The sequence below is a fragment of the Vanessa cardui genome, chromosome 10 (genome assembly GCF_905220365.1).
Source record: "Vanessa cardui chromosome 10, ilVanCard2.1, whole genome shotgun sequence".
In the NCBI taxonomy this organism is placed as follows: Eukaryota; Metazoa; Arthropoda; class Insecta; order Lepidoptera; family Nymphalidae; genus Vanessa; species Vanessa cardui.
This window is the reverse complement of record NC_061132.1, coordinates 3,823,212-3,838,529: the sequence shown is the minus strand read 5'-3', so window position 1 is coordinate 3,838,529 and position 15,318 is coordinate 3,823,212. Positions and strand designations below refer to the sequence as shown.

At 34.7% G+C, this 15,318-nt stretch overlaps 1 long non-coding RNA gene across 1 annotated transcript; it reads left to right on the top strand.

Moving 5' to 3' along the window:
* Window positions 1-11,882: 11,882 nt before the first annotated feature.
* LOC124533248 lies at window positions 11,883-13,097 on the top strand. The gene is made up of 3 exons (XR_006966684.1): window positions 11,883-11,981; window positions 12,066-12,186; window positions 12,519-13,097. It is a non-coding gene; the product is annotated as an uncharacterized LOC124533248 (long non-coding RNA).
* The last annotated feature ends 2,221 nt before the right edge of the window (window positions 13,098-15,318 follow it).

Here is a 15,318-nt window from a genome sequence, read left to right as displayed (position 1 = left end):
TGAGAAAAAGAATGGAAAGTTTTCCCAGCGTATTATGTGGTGACAATATAGAACAAATTTCTGTGGTCACCACAATCTTGAAGGAACATTTGATAATTTATAAAAATATATCAAATAATAACAGAAATATCGGCCACGCAGCGAAATTATTGGTAAGTATATGACGGCAGTTAGTCGAATATTAACAGTTATGGAGTCAATTAATATATAGCTTGATAATAATTTGTAGGTCATAATCACAAGTTACTTGTATCCGTTTTAATACTTAAACATAAGATATACTTGCACATTGAAATCTACGAGTTCTATATGAACGATTATATAAATCTTGTACTAAATGTTTTTTTTTTTGTATGTTTTAATATTTGCCAATATATGTGAGTAAAATTTATACTTTTCAGATGTTGTTACACTTGCCGATTTGTTTCTTAGTTTTGCTAATTCTCGCAGACTTTGTTAGTAAGGGTATGACAAAATTTCACGTAAGTATTGGCCGTCTCCTGTTATAGTACATTTATACTCGACAAGGCAAAATCCTCAATTGCTGCTTAAATTAATTAATTTAATTTTTATTTTTTGGTTTAGGTTTTTGGCTATTTAAAACATGTTTTATTTACAGCAAACCATTAATATGACAGCTGAATTATAATGGATAACATTATTTTGAGAACAGGTAGCAATGTGAAAAAGAAACAGTATAAGGTGGTCAACTTAGCAGAGCAGTCTGTATCACGGTTGGAGAGATGGTATCGCTTCTATTTTCTTTGGCCATCTCGAGTCTGCTAGGATGTTAAAAGATAGCCTAGAAGTTTTACTTGCAGCTCTCCTCCTTTCCTCAGTCTCGCCTTTTGGGTCCATTATTTACCATCTCTGTGCATAAATTCGTGTTCCTCGAGGAAGACCAGTACCAATGTCACGCCAATTTTGTCATTATACTCTGTCTTCGCCTTAGCAATGAAATTTTTTAAAGTCCTTTTTTGAATGCGCTGGTATTTGGTTTGGTAACGTTCCGGCTTTCGGCGAGACGCCGTTTAACAGAAGCGTGCAAACCAAGGCTGGAACTTACCTTCGCTTAAAGCACCACTTTGGTGATAGAGTCAGAAACAAAGTTCGGGTCATCTGGTAAGAAACAAATCTGCCGAATGGGTAAGATGCTAAAAAGGACTGTAGCTTACAAAGCGAGACCATGAGGGGCCGGCAACCGGTACTGTACTTTGGAAGAGACAGTCACCCGATAATCCCATTCGGGGATAAATAATCATCGCGGTTTAAACGCAGCTAGATAATGGGTAGGTGCTGCCTTTCAAGGTAAAGGCCGGCCGGTGGTACAAAGAAATGTTCCAATTTGTATCCCTGGTAGGAAAGAAAAGTGGAGTCCACAACGAGGATTATCCAGAACAGCACAAATCTGACGAGTATGAGCAAAATGTGCAAAAATCTTATGTGATTTTTTCAATTTAAGAAAAACATTAAAATGTACCCTCAAATTTTAAAATTGTGTATCTTTTTGTAGAAGTAAAGCGTTGATGGCGTTCTCCTGATAGTAAACCCTGCAAAAGTAATAAAAATAGCCTTTATTTCTACCACAAAGAACTGTTACATCGTAATTATTCTCGGTTATAATAATAATTAATAAATAATAATAATATGTATATTATTATTTATTAATTATTATTATAACCGAGATGTATTAATATGTATATTATTATTATTACTTTTTTGTATATAAATAAATATATATATAAATTAAATAATGTTTGTTGTTGTCGCCTCTGCGGCGTAGGCCTACGTACCATTCTTAAAGACCGGCAACGAATCTGCAAACCCACCAGTCACTTTTCATCAGGCGAACCTCCTGGCCGTTTGCCAACTTTAGCATAAAAACAAAGATTCCAGTATTTACAGTTTGACATTACAAACGAATTTTGACGAGTAGTTATTCTAAAAGTATATGAAAACTATTTATGACAGAAACATTATTTTCAAGATCTATTTTTCCATCGTTCCCAATCACGTTTTTTGTAAAAAGTTATTAATAGATAATTTCGATATTTGTAAATTTATTAAAATATTACACTTACTAATTATTTACTACCTATCTATCTATAGCATTCATCCATCGATTACATTCCGTTACTTTTTATACGAAACTACTATTAATTTAAGTAAGTGTATCTTTAAATATTACTTGTATATAACGGAGCAGGCATGTCCGAGCGCGTTTTTAGTCAAATCATCGACTGAAATCGAATCGAATCAAATGAAGTTATTGTGTTATTGAAGGGCAACACTGAAGTTTGACACTACGAGCATTCTTTCCACCATTCCACGTGGTTATTTATGATATGATTGATATGATTATGTACTATTTTGAAATTTTATAGATCAAATCAGTTAAGGAATTATTTTTTAATAAAACAACAAATAAAGTCAATGTAAAATAATATATTAACCGATGCGATTATGTTGGAACTGTAAGTTGGTTGTATAATATTGATTGTTGAAATGAACAATAAATTGTATTGAAGATATTCATTGTTATAAATATCTTCGAAAAATCTTTTGAAGGTTTTGACATTATTAACATTGTCGTATCGGAACTACTGGTCCGAGAGGTTTTCCCACAATGGATATTCAAGTCTCTGACACGTTGCCGGAGAAACATTACACTATGATAAAGATAATCATGTACACTCGTCTGCTTTTTGGATTATATTCGAAAGTCCACAAGTGTTTAGCCTTTACTGTTATCGCTAAGATCTATTGTTTTACTTTTGCGATCATTGTAACGTATTTCTGTGTGCAAATTTTTTTAATATTTGAGGAAAAACATGTAAACATGCTGCTGACTGTAAAACTTTTACCTTTCATTGTTACGATTTTAGTATCAGTTGTAACCGACGGCGAATATTTCTTCGAATATTTGGACGGAATAGACAAAATTCATAACCCAGCGTTTGTCGAAGAAGAAAGTTTTAAAGTTCTCTTTTCTTTTGCCATATTCATATTTATTATTCTATTTCGTGTTCTACGGATAGCATTAGTATCACTCACTTTTCCAACACCTTTTGTCAGCAAATTATATGTGTTCTATGTACTGATGTTGACGTCAGTAAATTTAGGTAATATCACCGAGATCTTAATGTTCGAAATATTGTGGATTCGTCTGAGATTATTAAGGAGAACAATGGATAGTTTTTCTCGTGTATCACACAGCGGCAATGAAGAATACGACGTGATGCTTGCCACGACTATAACTGACCATTTGATCGCTTATAAAAACATACTAGATAACAACAAGAAAATTGGCCACGCGACGAAGCTCTTGGTAAGGATATTGCGATAGCTCTTACAAGCATGTGTATGGTATTCTGCTCTTAGTTTCTTTATGTAATAGGTATATTTATATTAATTAAGTGTTTATAATTATTTTCGTGTTTCAGATGGTGTTCAACTTGCCGTTTTATTTTTCAGTTTTGCTACTTTTTACCGATTTTATAAGTCATAATATATCAGAATTGCATGTAAGTATGACAGTAGTTATAGTATATATATATATATATATATATATGTAATGTATATATATATATATATATATATACATTACATGGCTTAATACAGGATATTTTGGCTTGATGGACGTAGTTCATAGCCAGAATAATACATTAAAAAGTAAATATTAATTAAAAGAACATTAAGTATTTTTTTGCAGGGCAACATAAATATTATGTCGGAATTTTTTGTTAATATATTTCTGTCTGTACTTCCGGCTTTGTTTGGAGAGTGGGCCAGCGCAGAAGCAGAAAGGATAAAACATAATTTGGCGAGACAACTCAGAATATGCAACAGTAAGATTATGAGATATTAATTTTTTATTTATTAAGCAACTAGCTGTTGCCCGCGGCTGTTGCTCGCGTAAAATATGGTTATAAATAACTTAAAAGACTAATTTAAAATATCACATTGATTTAAGAACTATTTGTAAAGAACGCTGGTGGTTCATTCATTTCCATTTTAAAGATTTGACCTTATGCTTTGTTATTTGACTTTAACCGCAAACTGTACTATTTTGAACTTAAAAGTGATATCACACTGTTTTTCATGTATCCATCCATTATCAAGTGATAACTGTAGCCCCTATGACATTCCGATGGAGAGCCGTAACTATTAGTTTGGTGCTGTTGCATAATTTTGGAGGTTTTAAATTCTTCAGTAACATTAGTGGCACGACAATCCTCTAACTTAAAAAAATTCGGACCTCAAGCATACCAATACACGAAATTTCAACCTCTATTTCAACCCTTAGTGGTGGGATACCCAAAAATGCTTAAATACTATATCCACTCATATCTAAACAGTATCCGATTTTACATATTACAGTTTCTCAGTTTATTACAGTTACTCATTTTGAATCAGTATTCCAAAAGTTAAGTTTCATATTTCTACGCAAAAAAAATTACTGACTTCTATAGTCACATTCAACCCTTATTTCACCCCATGAGGGTTAAATATCTAAAAACCGAAAAAAATACATATCTTCTTATTTCTAATCAGTATCACAAAAATATTTCTTTATGTTTCTGCCTTCAAAAATAACAGACATCCATTATAACTTTCTTCCCTTATTTCAACTCCTTAGGGGTAGAACATGCAGAAACGCTTTAATTAGTATTTATTCATGTCTAATTATTAATTTTAAAATAAAGTTTCACTTAGTTAGACTTATTTTCAATCAGTATCCCAAAACTAAACTTTCATGTCTCTAAATAAAAAAATGACGGACTGCAATACAAACTTTCAACCCTTTAACGATAGAATATCCTAAAACGTTGAAATAGATATCGACTTATTTTTGATCAGTATCCCAAAATAAAAAATTCACAGTTCTAACTTAAAAAACTTTTTTTCACCCCCTTAGGGGTAGAATTTCCAAAATTCCTTTCTTAGTGGGTGTCTACTCAATAAATTCATCCTACTCACCAAATTTCAAGACCCTAACTTCAGTAATTCGCTCGGCGAAGATGAATCAGTCAGTCAGGACTTGTTATTTTATATTCAGGGTTATTGGAAACTCGACGTCTATCTTTTAGACGGTGATAGGGATGACTATTTTCAATAATGTTAACCCCCATATGTATTATCCAAAAGTGAACCATTTTTTCAAAATTTGTCAAAAATGCAACTTCAAAAAAGTTTCAATTAAAATCTATTTTTTTCTTTTGATTTATAAAAACGATTAGACATTATATTTGGATAATGGTCAATATTTAAATAATAATTATCGGTCCAAATTTAAAAACGCGAGACGGAAATCGAATTTATTTCAATATTTTTTTTATTTTTTTTTCGCAAAAATGCCTCAAGAACCAAAAAAATCTATATGAAACTTGGCCTGTCGATTATTTTAAAAACAAAACCGTTTTCTTAGCTTTCCAAAAATGTATAAAAAGAAGGAAATTATTTCAAATCAATCGAAATATAATCACCAGAAAGGACGCTGGTGGACATTCGTATTCGAACATAAACGAATTCGTACTAAATTCACTTTTTAAAATTGTCACAAAATTAACTAAAAATAAAAACCAATGAAAAAAAAAAACTTACTTACTAAACTGACATACTTAAAACAAATTTAAAATAAAATTTAGAAAGAGAAACAGTTCAATAGCTAAGTTATAAAAAAGATATTTTGTAATATAGCCTGAATAAAGTATAAATAAGCGAATACGAGAAACTCTAATAATTGTGTAATCTGTACTTTGCAATATTCTGCGGGTGATATGATTGCAATTAGTCACCCCTATCACCTCCTAATGGATATACGTCGAGTTACCAATAACCCTGTATATAGATGAGACTCGTAGTTGGGCAACAACTCCGATTTCAGTGATGGCAGACATTCTCAACAGACGCGTTAATCCGCTCAGGGAAACCAGGTGCAAGGCGTATTCTCATACATAGCTGATGAAGTAATTCTTCATAGATTAGTAAGCTGAAGTGGCAGTGGGCTGGTCATATTTGTTGCTGAACCAACAACCGTTGGGGAAAACGCGTTCTAAAGTGGAGACTGCGAAGATCTGCTGATGTTTAGTATAAAATATAAAACGCCAAAATGTAATTTAATATAAAATGTAAAAAAAGGCACGAATATCTGCGAGCCTGTAGATGTTGTAAATTAAATTTAAAAAAAAAGTGGAGACTGCGTCTCGGCAAACGTAGTGTAGGACGTCCTCAGGCACGGTGGAGTGACGATTTACGCAAGGCGGCAGGCAAGAGCTGGATGCGAGTAACCGGAGAAAGACCACAATGGCGTGCACTTGGAGAGGCCTATGTCCAGCAGTACGAGCTGACATGATGATGAGACGGGTCCGGGCTGATGATGATGATTACAAATACGCTTTCAGGTGCTGCATTACGGAAGAAGATTTTGGATGGAATAAAATTCCTGGAACTTCGTCCAGTTAAATTCACCGTCTGGCGCCTGTTCGCCGTCAACTCGTCGCTGCTGCTGACTATCCTCAGCGTCTTTATCTCGTACACGATCGTGTTATTGCAATTCATTCAAGTGAAAACATAAGTATGTCTAAAGTTTTGAAGAACACTTCTCCTCCTTACCCTACATCCAGTAAATGTTGTTATCTTATAATAATTAAGCTAATGTCTGAATTATATTTTGATGTATAATACGTTTGTCGCTTGTTTTTCAAATGGTAAATAAATGAAACTAAATAATAACGCGGATTTGTGGTCTGATTTATTTTAGAGCGTCTCGATATCGATAACATTAAATATGTTTTGTTTAATATAATAATGAACTAACGTAAAATAAACTTTGAAAATGTAAAGATTATTAAGTGATTATTATAAGACTACGTTAAAAACCCAACATCACTTAAATAAACACAAACAGAAAATACGGGTTATCTTTTAGTAATAAGTTACTGGTCATAAGTTTCTAAAGGATTTTGGGCGGTCTTTTGCACGGGGGTGGAAGTGAAAGGGCTAAGAAGGGATATCCTATCCTACTACCACTTCCATTACGACGCAATAGTCCGTTCTGGCGCACCTCCCTTCAGGAACACGTGCGTTCTGATTTCTCGATAAGGCTGTCTTAGGGAATTTCTGTCAGCCTTCATTTCCATCTCTGCACATGGACGGTGAGTCATTGGCCTATACCGCGAAAGAGAAAGCTGATTTTCATCAATCCTACACATTGGGCGTCGCGTCGTCCCGAACTTCTGGAAGACAGCTTTGATCCCTAAAAAATATATAACCATCACCTCTTTGATCTCCAAGGTAATGGAGTCCATTATTAACTGCCAGCTCCTGCGGTATCTGAGGAGAATCAGCTGATTAGAGACCGCCAGTACGGTTTCCGTCAGGGTCGCTTAGCCAGTGATTTTCTGGTTTACCTTACTCTCAGGTAGATGGAAGCAATTAAGAAAAAGGAGGCATTGGAGCATTGAAGGCATTAGCAGCCAGCTTGGACATAGCGAAGGCATTCCACCTTTTTGGCAGATCGAAGCATCAAGGTCGTTGTCGACGGTGCATGCACTGATTTAAAATGCGTCAATTCTGGTGTTCCCCAAAGCTGCGTTCTGTCACCGACTCGACCGACCGACTGACCGTTTCTTCTACATATCAATGACTTATACTACAATATTCACTATTATGCAGACGAAAGTACCGTAAACAACTTATAGACCGGCTGGGCTAATATTTCTCCGGAAAAAGTCGAAGAGAACCGGTACAAACTTGTGTCTGATATCGAGACTACATTAAACAAAGTTTCGGAATGGGGCCGACTAAATCTAGTCGGTCAATTGGAAGGCAAAGCCAAATTGGCATAAAAAAGCTCGGTGTCCTCAGCAAGACAAGACAGTATTTCACGTCAGGCCATCACCTAAAACTATATAAGGCACAATCAAACGCAGAGCGGCTCGAATTATCGACGATTGAGCCCTTTCCGATCACCTTGATCCCTTAGCATTGCGTAGAGATGTTGGATCACTCTGCAACTTCTAACGAATTTTTCACAGGGAATGTTCCTAGGAATTGTTCGGAATAATCCCGACTGCTGATTTTCACCTTCAGACACCTCGTCAAAATTCTAAATTCCACCCCCACTTCCTTGATGTCCGAAATCCACAACAGCGCGATTTTCAAGACACTCTGTGGAACCAGCTTTAGGCGGTATGTTTATATATATTTTTAGCAATCAGAAATAAAATAATTTAAAAAAAAAAAACGAAACAACCTATAGCTAATTCATTTGAAAATAAACTTAATTTTTAACAATAATTCAAATTGTAGTCAAATTTTGAGCAATCATAAACAACCGTTAATTTCAGATATGACAAACACATAAATAAACACAAAACCACAATTATAAATAAACGATCTTACTGCTAAGTAGTGAAAGTCCCGACACTCTTACCGACCGACGACTGATGAGAAAGTGACTTGCAGTCTATCGAGCGGTCGTTTTTATACGAGTCGGAAGCTACGCCAACTACCTGCAATAAGTTCGGCTTATATTTATATATATGCATTATAAAAGCTGTTACATTATTCTTATGAAAAAGTTATTTAAATAGAGTGTCTGAAATAAAATACAGCGTTGCGTGGCTTTCGTTCAGATGCCTATAATTATATTCATATAATCGCTCTAAAATCAGATGTAGAGAATGGTAATGCTTTTGAAAAAATTAAACAAAGATTATTATTAATGCTAAAGCAACTCTATCTGTCTGTCTGTGGCTCTTTCAACGTTAAACTACTACACCGCATTCGATGAAATTAGTTGTAAAGCGAGTTTGAACTACAACGAGACGTTGTTTTTTATGCCTATACCCGACGAACAGCCAATAAAAGCAAGCGAGCGAAAACGCGGCCAACAACTAGTAGCATATTTGTTTCTATAGCTATAAAAAATCAACAATAAAATCGGTTGACAGGTTTATCCAGTGATATATAGATATTTTTATTAGTGATAAAATTTTGAGTGTATGGAATAATTCTATTTGCCTATGAGTGACGCAATAAGTTGGGGCGCTAACGATATTTACTTTCGATAATGATGCGCGTCTCGTTCATATTGTTATAAGTTTGAAATAGAGAACTACATTATTTTGTTGTGCGAAAGCTGTCCAGTACTGCAGAAATGGACCGCGGCGCGATGGGGTTGTTGCTGAAGATCTCGCGCCCGGTAGGCATCGCTCCCGTCAAGTATGCACCGGAATTCCAAGTCTCGCGCCCTTTGGTAATATTTGGAAGAGTTTTAATGATAATTAACGGTATTGACCTTTCTATTAATATTAATAATTGGTGCAGAATCATGGAATCCTTAACTTTAACGATTTTTTCATTTGTTATTCTAGGACTTTTCTGTTTAATATGTATTACGGAATTTTGCATGATGACTCACTCTGAGGGTCTTATAGCAGATAACTTCATTAAGATATGTGCGGTAACTGTACTCTCTTTAGTGGCAGTAATAGGAGTATTTACTGCTCCGGCGAGAATGACTAGTATGGATAATTACTTCAAAAGGCTCAATCAGGTAATAGTTATATGATACTGTAGAGTCAGCTATGCGTCAAGCCATATGCAAAATGTATATTTAGCCAAAAACTTTCTGAAGCACGCTCAATAGAATTCTACTGATTCCATATCAAAATTCTTCAAGTGTCTTTGCGTGATGCGCGTTCAAAATAAACAGCGATATATTTATTCAATTTATGTTTGTATTATAGAAACTCGGAAGCTGAGATGTTATGTCCTTTGTATCTATAGTTACACTGGCTCGCACAAGCTTCAAGCTATAGCACAGAATACTCAGTAGTTTTGTAGTATTTGACAAACAAACAAAAGCCTGTAAATTCCCACTGCTGGGCTAAAGGCCTCCTCTCCCTTTGAGGAGAAGGTTTGGAACATATTCCACCACGCTGTTCCAATGCGGGTTGGTGGAATGCACATGTGGCAGAATTTCTTTGAAATTTGTCACATGCAGGTTTCCTCACGATGTTTTTCTTCACCGCTGACCACGAGATGAATTATAAAGACAAATTAAGCACATGAAACGGCGGTGCTTGCCTGGGTTTGAACCCGCAATCATCGGTTAAGATGCACGCGTTCTAACCACTGGGCCATCTCGACTCTTAGTAAAAAGCTATTGGTTAGGCAGACTGGCATTTAAGTATCATGAAGGATAGCGCAGAACTCTTCCAAGATCTTCTCATAGTCATCCTCGGAATCACCATCTGCTTAAATGATGCACTTCTACGAACAAATAAGAAGTCACTGTCGAGTTATGTAAATTACGCATGTAATAAAAAAGGGGACAGCATTGAACTGCTGCGGCGTGTTGGCTGTCATGTGCGTTGTGTGGCTGCACTTACCTTGACCTGTATCATTCCTATTTTTACTTAATGCGAACCCTGGGGGTATCTTAAACAAAATAATGAATAACAAATGTATAAAACTTAATAGCGTTGGACAAACAAATTAAATCGATTTCGAGAGTTCGGTGAAATTAACTAAATAAGGTTTTCCAATCGTGTAAAAATATATTATTTTCAGATCGATGGAAAATTACAAAATATTTTGAAGAAGAAAATATTAATAATATCGAATTACAAAATTTTTATTGCGGTCGCCGGATATGTGCTCGCCGTAACCCTCAACACAGGTATCAACAAAGTCCATTGAACTTTATTTTATGATTTAGACAGAAAAATTAGAAAAAAATGATCATAAAATAAAAACATAGAGTAATACAATTTGGGCAAAATAAGAAAACCATTAAATATAAAAAACATAAACACATTTATATATACGCGTTTGAATTTATCAGAAAAATATTCTTGTAGCATAAGTTAATCCTTTGTCAGTTATTTGCCAGTGAAAGTCCCGTCAAAGTCGGTCCAACCGTTCAAACAGACGGACAGACAGGCGAAAATGTTATTTTGGTATATGTATTGTGTAAAAAAGGGCTGTTTTAATATTACAAACAGACACTTCAATTTTATTATATGTATAGATATATTTTGTTCAAACATCTCGATTCTCGGTTTTGAATGTATGAATCAGAATAGAACCTTAACAATTATCTGTTTTTTCAAATAAATTTCAACTCAATTTTTAGTAAAATTAATGGTCGGAATGTTCCACTTCATACTGAATTTTTGTATCGTGATATTGCTGCAACTGCAGATAAGTTTCTTTGCGCAACGAGTGAATATTACTGTGATCGCAATAAATGATAGTTTGAAGACTCTGCTTTTCGACGACGCCAGGACCGGCGGCGATGAAAGAAAGAAAGAAAGAAAGAAATATTTATTAGGACACAGTACATAATAAAAGAATAAGAAGTATAAAAATTTAAAACAAAAGGAAGAAAAAACAAACAAAAAAAATATAAACATATTAACTAACTATAACTACTTGCTAACTAAATATACAAAAAAAAAAACAACAACAATACAAAACAACACAATGATCTTAACATGTCCTAAAAGGTGTACCATTCAGCTTCCAAGTTGGGTTCCAAGAACCCAACGCTGATTTTCAATGGTACCCTGTGTGGTTGTGACGGGTTGTGACAATATATGATAATATATTATAAAAAAAAAAAAAAAAATAAGTAAATAAATAAAAAATAAAAAAATGTACATACAATATACACATAATAACAATATATAAATATATAAATACATACATATTTTATGAACCCATTAGCTAATGACAATTTTGTTCCTTTAGCTAATAATCGTTCGGGGGGTGACGGGGGAAGGAATGCAAGGCCTCCCGCCTCAGTGAGGCGCGCGCGCCGGCAGTGTGTCGACGCTGTCACGCATCCTTCTATTGCGTATTGTTTTCAGTTATTTACTGTTTCCCGTAATAAAATACAAAATAAAACAAAAAACTATATAATATAAAATCTAATGAGCTTAATCCGAAAGTTGTAATTTGTTAAAACGGTAAGTTGAATATCCAATTATTATATCTTACGTAACTCAATTGTATGCTTTATTATATAATTATCTGTCATTCAAACCATACAGCACAATATGTACGACCACGAAGAAGTCGTACAAAAAAAAAAACAAGAAAGCAAATAGCAGCCTTTGCAGCAGCGCGTTGCTAGACCAATCTGAGCTATAAGCTACGGAGCCATACCTTTAGGTAAGATATAAATAATTATTATAATAAATATTAAATTATTAAATTAAATTATACCTATAACATATATACTACAAGTATTTATATTATAATAATAAAAATTATTCATATAACGAGATAAATATATATATAAACCAACTTGGTCTACACATATATATCATTTTGATATATGCATACTACAATTGTGTTTACTATTAATTGCATAATAGTTAACTAAATTAAAAGAAGAAAAGAAAATAATAATAATAATAATAATAAAAAACAAATTATGACTGAAGCTGTAGATTACGTAAATATGATTTGTATCTAAAACGAAATATATTAATGGTTTCCAGGATCCGAAGGGGAGGCGGCAGATTGTTCCAACACTTCGTCGCTGCATAGCGGAAACTACCACGAAAGGCTGCTGATCGATGAAGAGGCACGCTAAGCATATAAGACGACGCCCTCGTGGGATATGTTTTGTTACTTTCTTTTGCCCAACGCAACTTACTGTATAGATATAAAGGTGCTTTATTTTGAATAACGCCAAATAGGAGGGTAGCAAGATGTAATTGCCTTCGGTATTCCATCTTAATCATCCGTGCGGTATTAAGGTATGGGGATACATGTGCGCGAGGCGGAATGTGGAAACAATACCTGAGACATGCATTTTGTACTCGTTGTATTAGGTTTTTTGAGCGAGCTAGCAGTCTGGGTCCTAGAACGGCATCAGCATAATTAAGTTTAGACAACACCAGGCTATCACAAAGTTTAATTCGCATGTCTTTACTAAGAACATCTCTTATCCTATACAATACTTTTAATCTGTAAAAGCAATTACGAACTGTATTAATGGTGGGCTTTTCGAATCTCAATTCCTCATCGATCAACAAACCCAAGTTTCGCGCTTCTTTCATGCGCTCGATTTTCTTTCCTTTAATTTGTATGTTAGGGTGTAAGTTACCAATTAGATTGATTTGTTTCTTCGTTCCTAATATGATATACTTAGTTTTGTTCGGATTCAGTACGAGATTATGAGATTCTGACCATTGCGTAATATAACTCAAGTCATCATTCAACTTTTGAATAGCCACGCTAGCTTCAGATGGCTTAAACGATATATAAATTTGTATATCATCAGCGTAAATGTGGTATTTACAGTGTTTAATGCTGTTAACAATGTCGGCACAATATAGCGCAAAGATAATCGGTCCTAGTATAGAGCCTTGTGGAACCTGTGTGAACCTGTATTAACCGCGCTACAGTCTGAGAGCACCCGGGAACCGTTTCCATTAACTACCTCAACCATTTGTTCGCGATTACTTAAATAACTTGCAAACCATTTAATAGTTTGACAACTGAATCCGTAATATTTTAATTTGGACAAGAACAGAGCTCTATCAATGGTATCAAAGGCACGAGAAAAATCTAGTAAAACAAGAATCGTTCCCTCGCCTACGTCCATGCCGCATAGAACATTGTCTGTAACATCCAGTAGCGCAGTAGTGGTGCTGTGATGTTTACGAAATCCAGATTGCACAAGTGGTAAAACATTATTATTCTCTAAGAATCGTGTCAGTTGGTTACATACGATTCTTTCCAATATTTTGGATATGCAGGGTAAAATGCTAATAGGTCGTAGATCCTTGAGTTCACAAACATTCTCCTTCTTGGGAATGGGTTTAACTATCGCAGTCTGCCAAAGGTTCGGAAATGTGCCCGTTACGATTGATGTATTTAAGATTTTAATTATAACTGGTAAAATACATGGTAACGACAACAAAATCATGTCCAACGATATTCCATCCACACCTATGGCGTTAGACTTCAACGAGCGGAGTATTTGTAAAATTTCGACTTCGTTAGTCGGTAATAATGTAAAAACAGCCGTGCCAAACTTGTTCGATTCATAATAATTCATTGTTGCTATTGAAACGTGATCCCTACTACTTGGCACATTAAGGAAGAAGTTATTTATCATTGTCGGGTCATTAAGATGTTCTGGTATATTTTGGTTGTGTTTTTGTTTTATATGTATAATATTATTTAAGTGTTTCCAAAGTTCAACTGAGTTTTTAATATTGGAATTAATATGAAAATTAAAATAAGCAGATTTCTCCCTGTGCATTGCCTGTACCATTTGTCGTTTTAGGTCTTTATAGTAATTTACATGCGAATCATTTTTAGACAACCTTGCCTGAGTTTGAGCTTCATCTCGACGTCTCATAAATAATTTAATATTATAAGTAATCCAAGGGTAGTTAGTATCTTTGATGGTGACCATCTTAATAGGGGCAATAGTATCAAATACCCATAATAGGCAACCAGTGAACTGACTTACCATGTCATTAATGTCCTCGATTTTGCATATGTCCTGCCAATTAACTAAATTAAGTGTATCTGTGAGACATTCTTTGTTAATATTTTTTAGCGGTCTGAACATAAAGATCTTTGATGGACTTTTAATTCTCTTAATATTTAATTCACAAGAAACAAATGCATGGCCGCTAAGCTCTGCAACATGTTCTACTACAATATTGTGAACCCTTGTATTAGAGCAAATGAGATCTATTAAAGTTTCACTGTTAGCCGTAAAATGTGTAGGCTTCGTGACATGTTGTGTCAAACCGTGAGTCGATAAAAAGGTGTCCAAGATTTGTTTCTGATATTCATGAGTTCTAAGATAATTGATGTTGAAATCTCCTAATAAATATAACGAATCGTAATAAGGCAATGCACTGATAGTTTCTGACAATGCATCAAAAAAACTGGACGTATTCAACCAGGGAGGGCGATAAGCTGTTCCAACAACTATAGTCCTGCCGTTCAATTTAACGAGTATCCACATTTGTTCAACCAAATTAAAAACAGGATGTGCAAGTGTACGCGCAGATATACCATATTTTATATAAAAGCCAACACCACCACCCCTTGATCGTATCTCCGTAGGTCGCGGTATATGACGTAATCGATAACCTGGGACACGAGGGGCTCTGCCATCTTCTCCAGGACGCAACCAAGTTTCATTAATGGCTATCACATCGGCTTTATGACGCTCCATTAAAACTATGAACTCCTCATGATGTGACCCAAGCGAGCCCGGGTTGAATAAACCAAATTTAAGATTGCTCATGTTAACCATTTGATAATAAA